General features: G+C 42.5%; 1 protein-coding gene and 1 pseudogene across 2 annotated transcripts in view; one reads left to right on the top strand and one right to left on the bottom strand.

Annotated features, from left to right (window-relative positions):
• The window catches only part of DOCK1 (dedicator of cytokinesis 1), a 535,058-nt gene that overhangs the window by 222,645 nt on the left and 292,990 nt on the right, over positions 1-19,423 (bottom strand). The gene's annotated exons all lie outside the window — the stretch shown is intronic.
• Positions 3,180-5,289, top strand: LOC132489348 (acidic leucine-rich nuclear phosphoprotein 32 family member B-like; annotated as a pseudogene).

A 19,423-nucleotide genomic window follows, 5' to 3' on the forward strand; every position in this document is an offset into this window, starting at 1 on the left:
CAAGACATTTGTCACTTGAACATGAAACCATGTTCAGTGTCACTAATTATTAGGAAAATGCAAATTAAAACCACAATGAGATACCACTACACACCTATTAGAATGGCTAAAGTTAAAAAAAAAAAAAGCAGGAAGTTGCAGAACAGACATTCTCCTATGTTGCTGGTCTGAAGGCAAAAGGATACAGATATTTTGGAAAAGGTTTGGCAGGATCCAACCTTCCTGCTTCTAGGTATTTACCCAAGAGAAATGAAAACATATATCCACACAAAGACTTCTATACAAATATTTATAGACAGTCTTAGTCTTAATTGCCAAACATGGAGACACCTTACATGTCTATTACCTAGTAAGTGGATCAACAGACTGTGGTAAATCCATATGACGGAATAGTACTGAGCAATGCAATGGACCTACTACTGAATAAATAAATGTGCATCATTCTCAAACACCAAGGGTTTCTTTTGTTTTAAAGGAAAAAAAACTGTGCTAACTGAAAGACGTCAACACAAAAGGCGACACAGTGTATAAATTCAGTTATGTGACATTCTAGAAACCCAAAACTACAGTGACAAAGGGGAGAAGGCTGACTCCAGAGGGGAATGATGAGGGACTTTTTTAGGCATATCACAATACTCTAAATTTGTATTTGGTGGTGATTACACAACTGTATATTTCCATCAAAATTCAGAACTAAAAAGGGTGAATTTTACTGTATGATCATATATATATATATATATATATATATATATATATATATATATATATATATATATGATCATACAGTAAAAAGAAGAAGATATATATATAAAGAAGAACATTTGAAAATCATAAAATCCCCATAAGATGATATGCAACTAATATTGATATTTCAGCGGATTCATTCTTGCTCTCACATATATAGAGACTACTTTTAATGAACATTGGATCATACTTCAGTTACTATAGCTTTAGCTTTCAAATGGTTTGTTATGTGTAGTACAAGTCCTACATCATTACCCTTGGTTTTCACATTTCCCTGAGTGTCCATGCCAATCTATTCTTTCACATGAACTTTAGAATCACATTACTGAGCTTGAAACAAGTCCCACTGGAATTGAAATTGAGGTGGCATTGCATTTTTAAATTCATTGAGAAGGCTTATGATAGCAGCCTTCTCAATTACATGCACCCAGCTGTCTCTCCATTTGTTCAAGTCTCTTTTGATGCCATTCAGGAATATTGTGTGATTTTCATCACATGGATCTTAAACGGCTCTTGTATTATTGTTCCTAGTGGGAGGAGAGCTTTTTTTCCAAAAAGCTTTACATTTTTCTCTATATTTTTATTTGTATACTTGGGGAAACCATTGACTGTGACGTGTAGACTTTATCACTGAACTTGCAGACTTCTGTCATCACTCCCTGTAGTCTTTGTTATGGGGGGTGTGTGGAGGGGGGCCTGGGGAGAGATGTTGAAACAGACCAAGCCAGCATCTGTCAACAATTTTGTGTTGTCCTTTCCAATCGCTATAAGCTGTATTTCTGTTTCTGGACTTACTACACAGGCCCTCACCACCAAGACAATGGCAAGCTGTAATAAGAGCCAGCATCTTTGGCTTTTCTTTTAGAGATTTTAATGGGCATGCATGCCTTTAGGGTCTAATGTTTTATTTTTTCAATTGAGATTTAATTGACACAGTTTAAGGCATACAATGTGTTGATTTCATACATTTATATATTGCAATACAATCACAACTTAAGGTTAGCTAACACATCTATCATGTCCCATAATTGCCATTTTTATGGGTGGTGAGAATATTTAATATCTAGTCTCCTGGATGTTGGCTTAAGATAGACCTTAAGATGTTAAGGAAAATTCCTAACCTAGAGGTCATCTCTGACAAAATATGTGAGGCTAAACAAAAAGGATTATGGATATTACTAAAATATAAGAGTTTTATATTGAAGGGCAAAAAGATACAGCAATAAAATTACACATCAAAAGAGCACATAGGGATGCTGTTAAATTTTACTAAGGGGGCAAGAAGGGTACCACCCCCAAAAATAAATATGTGAGGCCAAGCTATAATAAAACAAAACATAGAAGAGGGACATTTCTTTACAAATCCCATTTCGTAGGAAGGGAATCATCTAACAAACATTTACAGAGGCACACTGTGTTAGGCACTATTCTTTTATTTATTTTTTATTTTTTTGCGGTACGCGGGTCTCTCACTGTTGTGGTCTCTCCCGTTGCGGAGCACAGGCTCCGGACGCACAGGCTCAGCGGCCATGGCTCACGGGCCCAGCCGCTCCGCGGCATGTGGGATCTTCCCGGACCGGGGCACGAACCCGTGTCCCCTGCCTCGGCAGGCGGACTCTCAAGCACTGCGCCACCAGGGAAGCCCTTAGGCACTATTCTTGAAGCCCTCATGAAACTCACATCCTATTGGCCAGAGTGTGTTGATAGGGTGCTTACTGTCAGCTAAATTTAAACAAGAGCTTCAGTCAACCCTGACAAGTGAAGCTCTTGTTTAAAGCTCCTTAGTGTCTTAAGGAGACCCTCGGGTACCTGCTCTGAGGTATCATCCTGCACCTGGCAAGTATACACTGTAGATATTGTCACATCACATTTTGCAAAAATAAGACAAAACCAAAACCCCTTCCAAGATGTTGAGAAAAATATTCAAGGGGATATCAATCAAAATATACAGCGAGTACCCAGAGTTATGTACACATTATTCACATCTATCTATTCCTACGCAGACTTAATGAAAATACTAGAAGAAGCCATTCCCCTACTCTTATCAAAATTTAGAGCTGTGTCTTGTAATTACCAATCATAATGGTGACCACCACAGTTTTAATTAGGGAATATAAAACATTGGTTTTTTAAGATTAATCTCTTTGAACCAAATTCATATATTTTGAAGATTAATGTTTTAACATGACAATCATAGACATTTCAGGTACTTGACACACATAAAAATAAAAAGGAAGCATCAGCTCCGGCTCCGGGGGCTCCGGCTCCGGGAGCTCCGCTCGCCTGCCCGCATGCCGCCCGCCGCCTGCCGCCCGGGACCACTGCTCAGACCCCTTCCGAGAGCCCTCTCTGCGCAGGCTGGGATGCCTCTCCCCCATCCGCCCCCGCCGTGTAAAGTTAAGTTTGAAGACCCGGGGGGGTGGGGGGAGAGAAACATGGACATGAAGAGGATGATCCACCTGGAGCTGAGGAACTGGACCCCGGCAGCTGTTCGAGAACTTGCCCTGGACAATTGCACATCAAATGATGGGAAAATTGAGGGCTCAACGGCTGAATGTGTGAGCTTAGAGCTCCTCAGTTTAATAAATGTAGGCTTGATCTCAGTGTCAAATCTCCCCAAACTACCTAAATTGAAAAAGCCTGAGCTCAGTGACAACTGAATCCTGGGAGATCTGGATATGTTAGCAGAAAAACTTCCAAATCTTACACATCTAAACTTAAGTGGAAATAAACTGAAAGATATCAGCACCCTGGAACCTTTGAGGAAGTTGGAATGTCTGAAGAGCCTGTATCTATTTAACTGTGAGGTTACTAACCTGACTGACTACGGACAGAGTGTCTTCAAGCTCCTGCCCCAGCTCACCTGCCTGGACGGCTACGACCGAGAGGACAGTGAAGCCCCTGACTCAGATGCCGAGGGGGATGGTGTGGATGAAGAAGAGGACGATGAAGGAGGAGAAGGTGAGGACCAGGAGGAGGAGGGGGACGGTGAGGAAGAAGAGTGAGAGGATGAAGAGGATGAAGATGAAGATGAAGATGTACAAGGGGAGGATGAAGACGAAGTCAGTGGGGAGGAAGAATTCGGACATGATGGAGAAGCTGATGAAGATGAAGAGGGGTTTCCCTGGTGGCGCAGTGGTTGAGAGTCCGCCTGCCGATGCAGGGGACACGGGTTCGAGCCCTCGTCTGGGAGGATCCCACATGCCGCGGAGCAACTAGGCCCATGTGCCACAACGACTGAGCCTGCGCGTCTGGAGCCTGTGCTCCGCAACAAGAGAGGCCACAACAGTGAGAGGCCCGCGTAGCGCAAAAAAAAAAAAAAAAAAAAAAAGTACTTCTAATGAAGTTATCAATTTCCTTCTAGTCTTTTTAAAGATCCCTAAACCTACTGCTAAAGAACACTTCTCTAAAGAAATTCACGTACCAAAGTATTTTTTTTTTTTTTTCTTTTTGCGGTATGCGGGCCTCTCACTGTTGTGGCCTCTCCCGTTGCGGAGCACAGGCTCCGGATGCGCAGGCCCAGCGGCCATGGCTCACGGGCCCAGCCGCTCCGCGGCATATGGGATCCTCCCAGACCGGGGCACGAACCCGTGTCCCCTGCATCGGCAGGCGGACTCTCAACCACTGCGCCACCAGGGAGGCCCCAAAGTATTTTTTCCAATCCACTTGAAACGTCTGTTCCGAGATGCTGACAATACTACCGGCATTCTTCGGTATCTAAGAGTACTGAATTCACGCTCCTTAGCAAAATGTCTCTGTGGTGCGGTTTGCTGTGAGGGCCTCTGAACGTAAGAAGCTACCTTGGGGATGCACCATCCGCCTTTTCTCTAAAGAGAGCTCTCTCTCTGGGTTATCATAGTCAAAGCAAATTTAAACGCCGTCCTGGAAAAAAAGAATTGCCAGGTGAGGCTTAAAGCAAAGCTGCCTGGTCATTTAATGGACATTGCATTGATTACGACAACCTGATATGCTAGAAAATTTGTGCACTTTTGTACATGGAGTAAAAGCCCAGGGCCCTGTTGTAAGACATGGTCTGGGAGTCTATTTACTGGGCAGTAATAGGTGTGTACAGGTGCAGCCCGTGGCTTCCATCCCACGCAAAGCTTCACCTGAGTCACATCACGTCATTGTAAGCCTCCATCAAAACATAGGGCAGGGGCTTCCCTGGTGGCGCAGTGGTTGAGAGTCCGCCTGCCGATGCAGGGGACATGGGTTCGTGCCCCGGTCCGGGAAGATCCCACATGCCGCGGAGCGGCTGGGCCCGTGACCCATGGCTGCTGAGCCTGGGTGTCCGGAGCCTGTGCTCTGCAACGGGAGAGGCCACAACAGTGAGAGGCCCGCATACCACCAAAAAAAAAAAAAAAACATAGGGCAAAGGCAAAAACCAAACAAGACTGCGATGGCAGCCACCCAGCGATCACAATGCAGCCACGTAATCCAGCAAAACTGAGGAAGCAGAAAACCTCATTTTGCTTACAGGCTTTGTATAGCGTTTGAGAGGACATTCCGCCAAGCACACGGTGCTGCTCCCCGCCCCACAGGTGAGAGAGAAAGAGTCTTCCCACCACCTGGGGACCCGGGCACATTCCTGAGACTCAGGCACACCTTTCTGGAGGGTCTCCTCATCTACACTGCATCAGGAAGGAGAGAAGCCCTGCAGCCAGATGATTCAACTCCCCTCCCTCTACAACCTGTGAGCAAAATCCATGCGTACGAAAAATAGGCGAGGGCAAATGGGGCTCGTTTTGAAATATTAAAATTATCGTCACAGAACACAGAATGCAGAGAAGAGTGTGTTGAAGCCCAAAGGACATTAACCCAGCATGCGTATATCACCATTTAAAAAAAGTTTGCTTTGAAAGAACAGAGAAATTCAATAGCATACAAAGAAATATGTGTGATCAAGGAGATCTTTATAATCTGACAGAGAAAAGAACATATTTATTTATTATTTTGAGATGCTAATGGCTTCAATAAAATTCTGAGAAAATTTTGATATAATTAGTCTTGTTAGGATGATGAGGTATTTATATGGGTCACATTTCTTGTGTATTTGATAGGTCCTTACGTTGGCATAACTGCTATGAACTAAATTTCTATAAAGTCAAAAAAATAAAAATAATAAAATCACCTTCAAATTTCTCATAGTTTCATGATTTTACCAGATGGAAAATCTACTCGGTTACTAACAAGTATCAGTTATAGGGTAGGCAGTAAAATTTAAGCTAAGGGTTATAAAGGTAATGGGGAAGAGATCAGTCAAGAGCTCAGGAACATCCAATAGAGCAGGTTTATGCGAGGCTCAAAAAGTCCTACCTCGTCGCATGTTACTCGAGGGAGCTGAGGGGGATTGCTAGGAATCTGTGCTCAGCCCAGCCTGAAAGCCACTCTGAGATTTGGCTTCCAGATCGGACTGTGTCTGAGCAGCAGTGAAACCTCACCATCAGCGCCCCAATGGGAGAATCACAAATCAAAGAAGGCTCATCCTGCCAGCATGGAAGGAAGTGTGAGATTCTCACTGCCTGGAACCCTGAGAACAGGAGGAAGGCTTGGGCATTGCTATGGCCCCGCCCCTTTCTACACATGACCTGCCCTTTATAACTGGCCATGAAGTAAGCCTTTTCCAACCAGAGGGCAGCATTTCCAGTCCAGGAAGAGCAGGGTAATTTCCGGGGGAACCAGAATCGGGGTAAAGGGTCCAGACCATCCGCTGCAGCCAGGCATTTCAGATAAAGGGCTGCTGGCAGACGGCTCAGAATGAGGCCAGTAGAGGACGAGAGAAGCCCACCTCACATCCATTTTCTGTCTGCTTCCTGCCCATCAGGTGGGTGCTCAGGGCATGTCTGAGGATACAGAACGGAGGCCTTAGGAGCTCCGCTTGTAAAATGCGTTGGTTACAAATGGTCGCCAACCATGCTGCAAGCTGAGGGAGGCCCACGCTGGCAGAGAGTCACAAGTCTCAATCACCTTCCCCCTGCCCTGGGAAGCTCTTATGATGGCCAGGTGTCTTCACCTAGCAAGTATATTCGTGCTACCCTGACCCCAAAGAGAGGGTGTCCAGGACAGCAGCTCGGGAGCCACAAGGACAAAGACTAAGCCAAGTGCAACAGATAAAGGAGAGGACAGGCAGGGCAATCCATTACAGGTGTGTTCTTCAGCGAGCAATCCAGAGCTACCTGGTGAGTGGGAGGGGTCAAGAATGGCCACACGGGGGAGCTGACTGTACACTAGGACCTCGGGATCATCTGCTCACTCATCAACACACACACGCATCATTACTTGCTACAGGCCAGGTCCTGTGCTGGGGCTTGGAATATGAATGGAAATAAGCCACAGGCGCCTGCCCCGGGGTCTGGTGAGAAAAGACCCATTAAAGAGCAGTTGTATTAGCGTGGCAGGGTCAGGATGGGTTGACACGGGTGCTGGGGGGGAATGGAACAGGGGCACCCAGCCCGGTGGAACTGGGGAGAGAAGTGGGAGAAATTCAGTCCAGGCAGAGATGCTCCCTAATCACAGTGGTGAAGGTCCCAGGAGCCTGGGAGCCCAACAGGCCCCTTTATGGGGACTGGTCAGAGAGGCAGAAAGTAAGATAGAAGCAAAGACAGGGAAGGGACCTCAATGCTCAACTTTATTTGCCTGCAAGTTTCCTGTGTCTTATATATAGTTTTTCTCTTTGCCAATTAGATCCTACTCCAGTCCACAAGTACGACCAATATGATGGGGACAGAAAGTTGCTTATCAGGAAAATTTCAAAACATCAACAACTTCGGTGCTCACTTAGAAAGGAGCATATTGTATTAACTGCTTCTTACGTTTGACAGGTTTTATCTGGCCTTCTCTTTGCATCCTCTTGTACAGGAATGCAAATCCTTCCCTGGCAATTACAGAGTGAAATAGTGGAAAAGATACTTTTGCAACAACTTGTAATTTTCTAAGCTATGTATCCAACAGCTAGAACTCGGAAGGCTAACTTCTCTGCATTCTCACTCCTTGGAGAGAAATCCTTCAATCTAATTGTAGTTAATTAGACAAAACTGTTATTAAGCCCTGCATTTGGTTGCTGGCAGTCTGGATCAACATGAGATGGTGAACAGAATAAACAAAGAAAAGGACGGGCTTGGCTGCATCCTATGTTGTGCCCTTTCTCTGGGATCTAAAAGGCAAGAATGGTGATCAGAGAAAATGTCAAGATTCACAAAGCAGAGGGCACACCATGGGCTCACCTGTCCTCTTCAGGGAAGTCTCTGACACACCCCTCTCTTGCCTGTAGCACTGATGGAGCAAGTGGGGCAACTGCTTTGCTTGACTGACTAAAACTTGTTCCTTTCCTGTCATTACCAATAAAACACTCAATTATAAAAATTGTTTAAAGTCAGTTTAGTACTTAGAAAATTCAGTTACGAGGGGCCTGCAAACCAATTACAATTCTTGTTCCCATCTATTACTTTGTGTACTTTTGACACATAACAACATATGAATTCCAAACCTCTCTAATTCAGATTTACTGGCAGAGAGAGAATAGAGTTAATCGGTGGAAAATGTGAATTTCAGGATATATTTTGTAAACACTGATTTTATGTACATAAAGGAACTTACTCAAAAATAGATTACAAAAGTATATATAGTAATTTTTCTGATACTTCTAATTTAATGGTTACATGTAACTTTTTCTTATTCCAACAGCACAGTTAACATATTCAAGTTCATTAAAATGTATTTTAACTTTCTACTAGTTTGAGTTTAAGCAAACTTTTTATCATATACACTCCTTTATGCCCTTCCACAAAACTCCTGCTTTAAATTCTCGTTTATTTTTATTTTAAATTCTTTATTACAAATAACTTAAGCCATGGTAAAAGAAAAATGTATACACATTTTAAAACAGTATTTCTTAACAGTCTTTCTCCATCCTAAAAAAAATAGTCCAAAGTTATCTTTGGATATAATTAAAACAGGATATTTTTTCTTATTAAATAGTTAATGGGACTTCCCTGGTGGCACAGTGGTTAAGAATCCATCTGCCAATGCAGGGGACACAGGTTTCAGCCCTGGTCCGGGAAGATCCCACATGCCGCGGAGCAACTAAGCCCGTGCACCACAACTACTGAGCCTGCGCTGTAGAGCCTGAGGGCCACAACTACTGAAGCCTGCGCGACACAACTACTGAAGCCCACGCGCCTAGAGCCCGTGCTCCGCAACAAAAGAAGCCACCGCAATGAGAAGCCCGCACACCGCAGCAAAGAGTAGCCCCCTTTCACTGCAACTAGAGAAAGCCCGCGTGCAGCAACGAAGACCCAACACAGCCAAAAATAAATAAATAAACAAATTGGAAATATTTTTTTAAAAAATGATTGCTTTGAAAAAAGAATAGTTAATGGGTTATCAAGAAAACCTGATTTTCCAGGGACAGAAAGTAAATACATAAAATTTTAAGAATGCGCATGTGAGCCCAAAGCATAGCTATAAACATATGCCCAAGAAAACATCAGTATCTTATTTTTCTTGCGAGTCTACAAGTCATTCTGATAAGCTAAGTAGCAGAAAGCAAACCTCAGCTGGTCTGTATTCCCTACTGATAAAAGCTTATGGTGAAAAAAGGCAAACTGCTGATCCGGGGAGTGTGTGTATGGAGATACGGAGAGACCAATGACAGAAAGGTGATTTATTAAGCTAATTACACAATTACTTTCAACAGGCCATTTGTAAGCACAAATCTTGATAAAAAGTAAATGCTGGAAACATCAGCGTGTATAAAATTCGACATCTGTACCCCTCTGTGCTGCTCCTGGAAGCTCAGATGCAGCGACTTCCCTCCCTACACCCATGGCTAAAGATGACAAAGACAAAAATACTGACTGATGCTGTTAGAACAGCATCTCCCTGATACAATGTCATTGAATTAAAGAGTGTCTGTCAAACACTCTCACCATAACAGTACTTTGTTGTCCAGCAGGCCAGGCTACACATGGTTCAGCTTTCCACTCTCCTCCAAATGAGGCCTCAAGACAGAAAAGCTGAGCCTCACAAGATGTAGACCGTCCTCCCAAAGGTTTAGTTCAAGAGTCTTTAATTGAAAAAGCACTGAGCTCTACATCAAATTAAGGAAATACCTGAAGGAAACTCAGTAAAGATAAGCCATGAGGTGCAAGTTCCACACAAGAGATCATCTTTTTAAGACATTGTGACTCCGAGAGCTGCACATTAAACCACTTGCTGGGTATAGCTTCTCGTCACTCCCTCTGGACGAACCTTAAACTATTGTACCTTGAAATCAACTGAGAAAGGCAACTGCTCGTTCACCCAGGAAGATACAATGAAGATCAATCCAGGACACAGGAGCGGAAGGAACTTTATCCAGATGACATCTTTGAACATTTTTGGTTCTGTAATTTATCCCTAATGCCCCTAGCGTTCATTCTGAACCCCCTACTCTGGGCCAGAGACTGTGGGAGAGGCTGAGGATACAGAAATATGAAGACACAGTCTCAAGGCTTTAGAAGCTCCAACAGTAAAGGAGGGGACAGTGTGAACAACAGGGCTGCATCAGTGAAAGTCAAAATGGTAAGAGCTGGTCTACACCTGCCACTGGTGCAGGCTGGGGACATGGTCAGTATCACAGAGCAGGCTGGGCTGGGACAGAGATGGAACAGAAGGTAAGGAAGACAGGTCTCACTCAGCACTGGAATCAAGTGGGCTGAGAAGATGACCAGGGGATTCCACACCAAGGAATGCTTTCAAAGCCAGCCTTGATTGTCTAGAGTAGTAAAATCCACAGAGACAGAAAGTAGAAGGGTGCTAGGGTACCAGGGGCTGGAGGAGGGGAGAAGGGAGGTTAGTGATTAATGGGTATAAGAGTTTCAGTTTGCAAGGATGAAAAGAGTTCTTGAGATGCATGGTGATGATGGTTGCACAACAGTGTGAATGTACTTAATGCCATTGAACTGTACACTTAGAAAAGGTTAGGTGGTACCTTTTGAGTTATGTATATTTCATCACAATTAAATTAAAAAAACTTAATTAGCTCCGACAAGACCTAGTACTCCCTCGCCTTTATAGACAAAGTGGCCAAGATGTGAGTGAGTTGAATGATGGGAGATAAGGAAGTTAGCCAAAAGCTAAGTACATAACCCCAAAATAGCAGTAAGCTTCACCAAAACCTTTACTTCTTCAGGGCTGCTTTGAACAGATCATGAATCCACATGTTCACACTTGGTAGGACTTGTAGAGTATATTTCAGCAAGTCCAGTCCAACCACAGTGCACTGACGGTCTTACCCCCAATCTTCTTGAACCTAAAAGGAAAACCTCAGGGCAAATCCAGAGACCCAACTCTGAATCTGGAGAATTAAATAAACAATATCTAGAAGTTTGACCTTAATAACTGATTATCCTTTGATTGGGAAATAAAAGCACAAAATAGGAGGAAAAACTAAGGAAAGGACCGTGAATTTCAATGTGACAGAGACAACGGGCATCAACAGTGCAGAGAGTACAGAGACATGTGAACTTTGAAAAAGCCCTGCTTTGTCAGTGCAAACGTTAGGGGATCATTGCCAAGAGCATCCTTGGCTGGTGGAGTGAGAAAAGTTTGATAAGCACAGGTGTGGGCAGGAGATTAGACGGGACAGAGGTCAGAAGCTACCTGGCCTAGTCATTGGCAGCAAGCTAAGTAAGTTACCATTTTTCTCATTTAAAGAAGATTCCTCCCCCACCCCCAGCCGAAAAGTAAAAAATAAAAAGTTTCCTCCAGTTCAAAATGTTATGACTTGATGATTCTATTTTGAACCAAAGTTATTTATCTGGCTCTACTATTAGTGATACCAACAAAAAAAAAATAGCAGATTCTACTTTGACACAACAATATTTTCAATTGTGCGTCTCACATACACTACTGCCCATTAAGTCAAATGATGCTCCTATTTCTATAAAGGAAACCCGTATTCAAATATTTTGATGTTCTTTTAGATTAATGAAAGTAATTATATTCTACAATTTTTAATATCTCATAAAAATATTTTCCATGTGGCATCTTTCCCTTGGATACATGGCACCAACATACAAGAAAACTTTGTTCTTCAACATGCAAAAGCATATATGAACAGACTCACATTGCCAGTACGTTGGCATTCCATGTCTGAAGCATGACTTGGCCATTCTTTCCATGAGGATCTCCCAACAGATAAGACACTGGTAAGTGAACTTAACATTTATTAACTGGAAGTCTTTTCAAGATATATCTTTGCTTTTTTTTTTTTTTTTTTATAGTAGAATGAGAAGTCCCTAGGAGCTCAGAACCTGCTGGCAAAGCACACTATGCTCAATAGACACACAGTAGGATTCTCATCCTTTTGGCTTCCGGAAAATTAGCATACTATCAGTTTATGAGAATTATGATCCAAACACAGTGTCACTAATGAAATAACACCCAGCGTGAAACTGCTTAAACCGTTTACACTATCCAATTCCAAGGAAGTAATGTAATGTGCAGAATCCAATTAAAAAAACAGTTTTCATTTCCTTAAAGCTGGAAATCAGGGACAAAGCCAAGTTACATTGAAAGGAGAGGGTCTTAGCAGGTGTCCCGTGAGTGGGTTCTTGGTACAATGGCACGAGATGCCTGACTTTGGAACGTTTCTTACTTTTCCCCACCCTCACCTTTTCTCTCCTCCTCCCCGCTCCCTCTGTGTTATAATAAAGCCCCTCTGAGGCCAGGGAACAAGGCTGATGGGTGCAGCACTGAATGCCTAGCACTTAGAACATGGGAATGTGGTAATCACCTAATAAATATGGCGACAAGTGAATGAGTATCTCCTCCAACTGTCCCCTTTACTACCCTCTGGCCAGACAACAGCTGGAGGGAAGAGGAGAAATGATGGTCAATGATCACTGCTCTTTGGCCTTGACTGGATCAGAGCTATGGGATGAACTATGCGAGAACACCAAACCCTGCCCCTGATACAGACTCAATGATGGAAAGGTGATGGCTGCAACCAGCAACTGGGAGGCCACTTCCCCAACCAACGATTCCTCCCCTTAAAATTCTGCTCAAATCTTCACCTAACTCCAGCCATTATTCCTAGCAGAGCTTGCCCATCTGACAACCGAAGGCTTCTATAAATTCCTCTGTCTGGCTACAGTTGTGAACACGTTGTTCTGAAGGCCAAAAATTTTCCAGCAGCAGGCAAGAGCATTTAGAAAATTAATGAACCAGAATTCTATTACCAGTAAAATCTTGCTTTAGTATAAGGACCAGTCTGGGTGCTCACTGTGGGACTGGGTATCTCAATAGTTGGCAAAATGGAATATGGAATACTGCCAAGAGGAAAAGTGATGAAATTCAAACATACTTGTAGAAATGTAAGCTCCTGACCATTTACTGAGATCCATGATTGGCTTAGAATCAAGGCAACATGTTGCTTACAAACATAATGAACAGTAATACATAAATAGGCACTTAAATTTTTTCTGATTCGTAGATAGCATTTCATTTTTAGCTTTTAAGCTTGCACTTTAAATTTGATTTTCTGTTTTGTTCATCCAATCTCCCAAATTGACACGTTTAAGTCCTCCTTTAAAATACTTTTGACTCAGCAACATTGCTTGTGGGAGTTGATCCCAAGGAAATAAACCTAAATAGAGAGATGTTTTGGCAGAAAGATGGTCCATGAAGCATTACTTATCCCTAAAAATAACTTAAATATTTCACAGTTATAAAATAGTAAAGAAAAATAAAGAACACTCATTTGGTTGATAAAATTTATACCTAAAAGTGGATGCTAGGAAGACAAAGCAACGACACGGGAGAAGTGCCTGTCGTAGGAGATTAACAACCTCTAGCAAATGATGGGACATGCAGATGCAGAACACAGAAGTTTGCAGAGAGGTCAAGATTTGTGCAGGGACTATTCACAATAGCCAAAACATGGAAACTATCTAACTGTCCATCAACAGGCGAATTGATAAAGAAGATGTGGTGTGTGTGTGTGTGTGTGTGTGTGTGTGTGTATACATAGTAATACTACTCAGCTATTAAAAAAAATGAAATAATGCCACTTACAGCAACATGGATGCAACTAGAGGTTATCATACTAAGTGAAGTAAGTCAGAAAGAGAAAGACAAATACCGTACGATATCACTTATATGTGGCAACTAAAATATGATGCAAATGAACCTATCTACAAAACAGAAACAGACTTGTGGACATAGAGAACAGACTTGTAGTTGCCAAGGGCGAGGGGGTTGGTGGGGGGATGGAGTGGGACGCTGGAGTTAGCAGATGTGAGCTATGATTATATGGATAAACAACAAGGTCCTACTGTACAGCACAGAGAACTACATTCAGTATCCTATGATAAACCATAATGGAAAAGAATATTTAAAAAAAGAATGTATGTATACGTATAACTGAATCACTTTGCTGTACAGAAGAAATTAACACAACATTGTAAATCAACTATACCTCAATAAAGAAAGAAAGAAAGAAAGACAAAACAAGGTTTGTGCAGGGAGATAATAAGAAGAAACAAAAAAAGTTGAAAGAAAAATATTAGGGTCACAACAGTATAAGGATAGCTACGCTAAAAGATGTCATAAAAAAACGATTAGGACTTCCCTAGTGACGTAGTGGTTAAGAATCCACGTGCCCATGCAGGAGACAAGGGTTCGAGCCCTGGTCCAGGAAGATGCCACATGCTGCAGAGCAACTAAGCCCGTGCACCACAACTACTGAGCCTGCAATCTGGAGCCCATGAGCCAAAACTACTGAGCCCATGTGCCACAACTACTGAGCCTGCGCTCTGCAACAAGAGAAGCTACCGCAATGAGAAGCCCACGCACCACAAGGAAGACCCAACGCAGCCAAATATAACTAAATAAATTCATTAAAGAAAAAAAAACATGGATTAAAAGTGCTGAAGGAGGTAAAATAAATTAAAATTAGGGTCATAAATGAGGGATTACAGTGTATTTAAATTAAAAAAAACACCACCACATTGTGAAAGAATTCCAATTTCTTCATAAATAATGTAAACCAGGGAGATGACTTAATCTTTCTGAGTATCAATTTATTCATGTATAAATTTAGGGTGTTTAATTCTACCCTCAACTGTTGTTCTGAAACTAATAATGGTTAGGCAATGTGTCCTTCTGGTCTATCCATCAGCCGAAAGAAAGAGGTACTCAAATGCCCAGGAAAGACTCAGGAGGATGAGGGCTGTGTGATCGGCATGGGGTGTGGCTATCAGAGGATGTCAGGGACTCCAGGACAGAACAGTTCCAGGAGGGAGGGGGGAGAAGGCGGGGGCACGGGTAGTTAGAAGTGGTGGCCATGCCTAGATATTCTCTAGGAGTTGCCAAGTGGTGAAAAGAACAAGATAGAACAGACTCTAGCGACCTGGCAGGAAGCAGGGATGGTCGGCAGCATTTCTGGGGCTAGGAGAGTTCTACTCACAGAATGAGAAGAGAGAGGAGATGCAGAGACGGGAGATGCAAGAGGACGTGGAAGCGTGAATGCAGCAAGTGCTAAAAAGCTGAGGGGAAGAAACCGGGCACACGCAGAACCGGCTCTGAAAAGGAGATGGCGCATTTACCTCCGATCCAGGAGAGAACTTTATAGGTGGGACATACAAAAACAGGCACTTTGAAATGAGTGAAGGAAAAGGAAACCGAGACCACTCACATCTGATGGCTCAGATTCAACGTATTTACCAAGCACGAGCTCCGTGCAAGGAGCTCAAATTGGATGGTCATGTCACCTCCAAGGCAGCAGTAGGGGACACGGGTGGATGCTAAGAACGGTAATAGGAAAAAAAAAGTGCTATCCTGCCAACATCCACATCCTGCACGGCCACCTAGCAAAGCAGAGCTAACCGATTCACAGACACGCAAACTTCTAAAAGGGAAGGGTCCTGGCCTGGTCTCAAGGCAGGATCTCAACCAGATGGAAACGGTGCCCGTCCCCGCAGGACATCTGCACTGCAGAGGACAGGTATCCACCCGGAAGGGAGCGCAGGGGGTAACAGGTGTGGTGCAACTGCTTTCTACTCAGGTCTGAATCTTTTGTTAAATTAGCAAATTGGCAAACTTCATCCGCACTGAAAAGTAAGGAGAAAAGGCAACACTTCTGAAACGTAGGATGCGGACGTGCATGTTTCCTGGACAGCAAAACCCTCGAGCATTTGAGGGTGAGGCACATTATTATTATTGCACTGGAGAAATTATGAACTTATCAACAGCAGCCTTTCGCCCAAGTATGAGAGTCGGCTTGAGCCTCTTCCTTTTTCCAGCAAAGGGAACAGCGAGGTTGTCTGGCCCAGAGGCTGTAACACATGGTCATCAAGAACATATATAACTGAATCACTGTGCTGTACAGCAGAAATTAACACAACATTGTAAATCAACTATACTCCAATTACAAAAAAAAAAATATTTGAAGGCAATCTGCCAACTTCCAAATAATGGGGATATTTTAGTGAATATAGAAGGAAATAACTTTTTTTGGTCACAAATATATGAAGGCATTTGATACTTTTCAAAATCATACACTTGTTGAAATTTAAGAAAGCATAAAAGTAAAATGTTTTCTCTTATTAAATATTAACTTTAATCCCCATGGAAATAGTCATTTGTCCCAGGAGGGTACTCTTCTTTAAAGAAGAAATGATTAAAGAAGAAATGCCAACATTATGCACTGAAATAATTTGAAAATAGAAACGTTTGGGGATAACCTCTGACTAATGACCAGTACCACCTAAATACATCAGTACAATATATCATATTTTAGGTCAAAGAACCTAAAAAACAAAAAGTTTTGTTTAAAGGAAAATGTAATCCAAATGAGTGGCAACCTTTTGACTTCATAATAAACACTCAAGGAATCAAAATATACATTTTAAGAATCTAGCCAATTTAAGCTTTGGTTTGGATTTCCATTGTCTTGTCCTCCATACTTTCAACAATTAATAAATATTTTCATTAAAAAAATCCTCCCAGGTGGCACCTCCTGGGTACCACACTCTCTCTGAAAGAACACCACTGCTGTGACAAGTTTCCACTAAGTAGCAAAAGGTCTTCCCTTAAAAGCTGGCAATGCTTCTAAAGACAGGCACCGATCTCTCTTCTGCTTGTCCCTGCCATTGTGTCTGTATCATTCACTTTCAAATTGGTTCCAAGGACTTTTTAAATTTTTTGACCAAATATTTACTTCTGTGTGGAGTTTGGTAGAAAAACTCACAGAAGCTACTTCCAAACTTGGTACTTAGTCTACGGCCATACCACCCTGAACGCACCCGATCTCGTCAAACTTGGTACTTAAAGAGTCAATACAACAAATAATACCTTGACCAACAGGTTCCAACAGCCCACAAGTGACTCCAAAGGGGGGGGGGGGGGTTCTTGTGCTTTGTTTTCCCCAATGCAGCCCAAGGATCTGGTAGACTACACACCTTCTAGAGAACAATTTCATTCATGAATTCCGCAACTGACCTCCAGGTATCAGGGATTCTATTATGCCCAACCCTGTGAATCAATCCTCCTGTCACAGCTCAGATACAACTACTGGGGAGCTCTATCTCCATGAGTTTACATTTCAGATGCAAAGGTGCAGTCAGATAACTCAGCAGCAGAAACACAAATGAATATTCAGAGCCACATTTGAAGAGAAGAGGTGCGGTTCCTATAGGCTGAAGGTACAGGGTAATAAAAGGGAAATCTTGCTCTACTGCTCATGTTATTTAGATGTTTTTGCTATTGTCTTCTGGGTATTTTTGTTTTTTTGTTTGTGTTTGCTAGCAAAAAACAAAACAAAACAAAAACACCCTGGATTTTGACTATTTTGAAAATGTCCGTAAATCATCCCATGTGTAGGTAGGGTTTTTCTGCCTTTATTTTCTTTAGCTCTGTATAATTTATCTTAAAATCAACCTTGTGGAAGTATATTTTAAGCTTCTGAATGAGATCTGGATACAAAAAGTGCCTATCAGTCAAAGAGGATTATCAAAGTCATCTTGTCTATTTCAGGGTCTAAAAACACAAGGCAGAGCTATTTGTTCACAATGCATCATTATTCGTACCTGCTAGCAGGAACTCAAGATAAACAGGGTAGAGAATTGAGCTGAGGCTTCTGTTTTAAATTATCTTGGTTCAATGCCCTGGGCTCCCAGGGGAGCTGGAAGCTCAAGAGAGATGAAGGGGAGAATACCCAGCTTCAGGCCACCAATATGTTCCCATCACATAGAAGGGGTACGTGTACATTTAAAAATACGACCCCATAAATATAAGTCTGGATTAGGAAAAGAGAATAAAGATTAGCCTGAGAAGGAATCGCAGTGTCTATGTCTATGTTTCACGATTACTGCACAGACTTCTAGAGCTTAAGAAGGATGGGGGATTCTCTTTGCCTAAGGGTGTTATATGCCTAAAAGAGATGCTCTACCCGCAGGTACATAACTTAGAGAAGATTTCACACAGGTGTGCCTGGAGATAGTGAGATGAATGATCTTAATGGCACCGTTCTCAGCACAAACCCGGATACCGCCCATATATCCAAGCATGAAGAAGGGATAACTCCGTCGTGAACTATTCCTAAAACTGGAATAGTACACAGTAAAGAAAATGAACGAAGCACAGCTGCAACCACTGACGTGGACAGATTACCAAGCCATAATGCTGGAAGTAAAAAGCATGTCACAGGGCTTCCCTGGTGGCGCAGTGGTTGGGAGTCCGCCTGCCAATGCAGGGGACATGGGTTCGTGCCCCGGTCCGGGAGGATCCCACATGCCGTGGAGCGGCTGGGCCCATGAGCCATGGCCGCTGAGCCTGCGCGTCCGGAACCTGTGCTCCGCAACGGGAGAGGCTGCAACGGTGAGAGGCCCACGTACTGCAAAAAAAAACCAACCAAACAAACAAACAAACAAAAAAAAGCATGTCACAGAAAAATATGTATTGGATGATTCAAGGACTAAAGCAAGCAAAACATAAGAAAATACTTTTAAGGGATACATACATTCCATAGAATGGAAAATACCAAGAGTAAACCCCAAGGTGAATGAGGTACATTGGATGAGTATGAAGAGCCATATGGGTTCATTAAATGTAACAGAGGTACCATTCCGGTGGGGGTGTTGATAGTGGAGGTGCTGTGCATGTGTGGGACCAGTGGGTACATTGGAAACCTCTGTGCCTTCCCCTCAGTGTGAATGTGAAACTAAAACTGCTCTTAAAAAACAGTCTCAATTAAAAATTTTTTTTAAATGCAATGAAGGGTAATAGGAACATATTAATTCTACTCTGTAAACACACACAAAACACCCCTCTCCCCCTCCCAATAATAATCTGAGCTTGTATGTATAAATAAAATATGTACGTATATTTTAAAATTGCATAAGTACTTATGAATAAGGGGAAAGCTGTGTAAAGAAACAAGCCAAGCTGTCAACATTGTGAGTGACAGGAGAGGGTGGGAAGGGGTACTGGGGAGAGATGAGATTAGATTTGACTTTGTACATCCTTCACTGTATTTTTGCTCATTACAAAAAAACTTATATGACTGCTAAAAATGAAAAAGTAAGGAATTGGGGGTTTTCTTTTTCCCACGTGAGAACACTTCTCCAAATTTAAACTTAAGAAGCAGGAAATCCTCATGGAAGTGAGATGCAGGCAATCAACCTCAAAGTAAGTGTGA

The sequence above is a fragment of the Mesoplodon densirostris genome, chromosome 1, assembly GCF_025265405.1.
Source record: "Mesoplodon densirostris isolate mMesDen1 chromosome 1, mMesDen1 primary haplotype, whole genome shotgun sequence".
In the NCBI taxonomy this organism is placed as follows: Eukaryota; Metazoa; Chordata; class Mammalia; order Artiodactyla; family Ziphiidae; genus Mesoplodon; species Mesoplodon densirostris.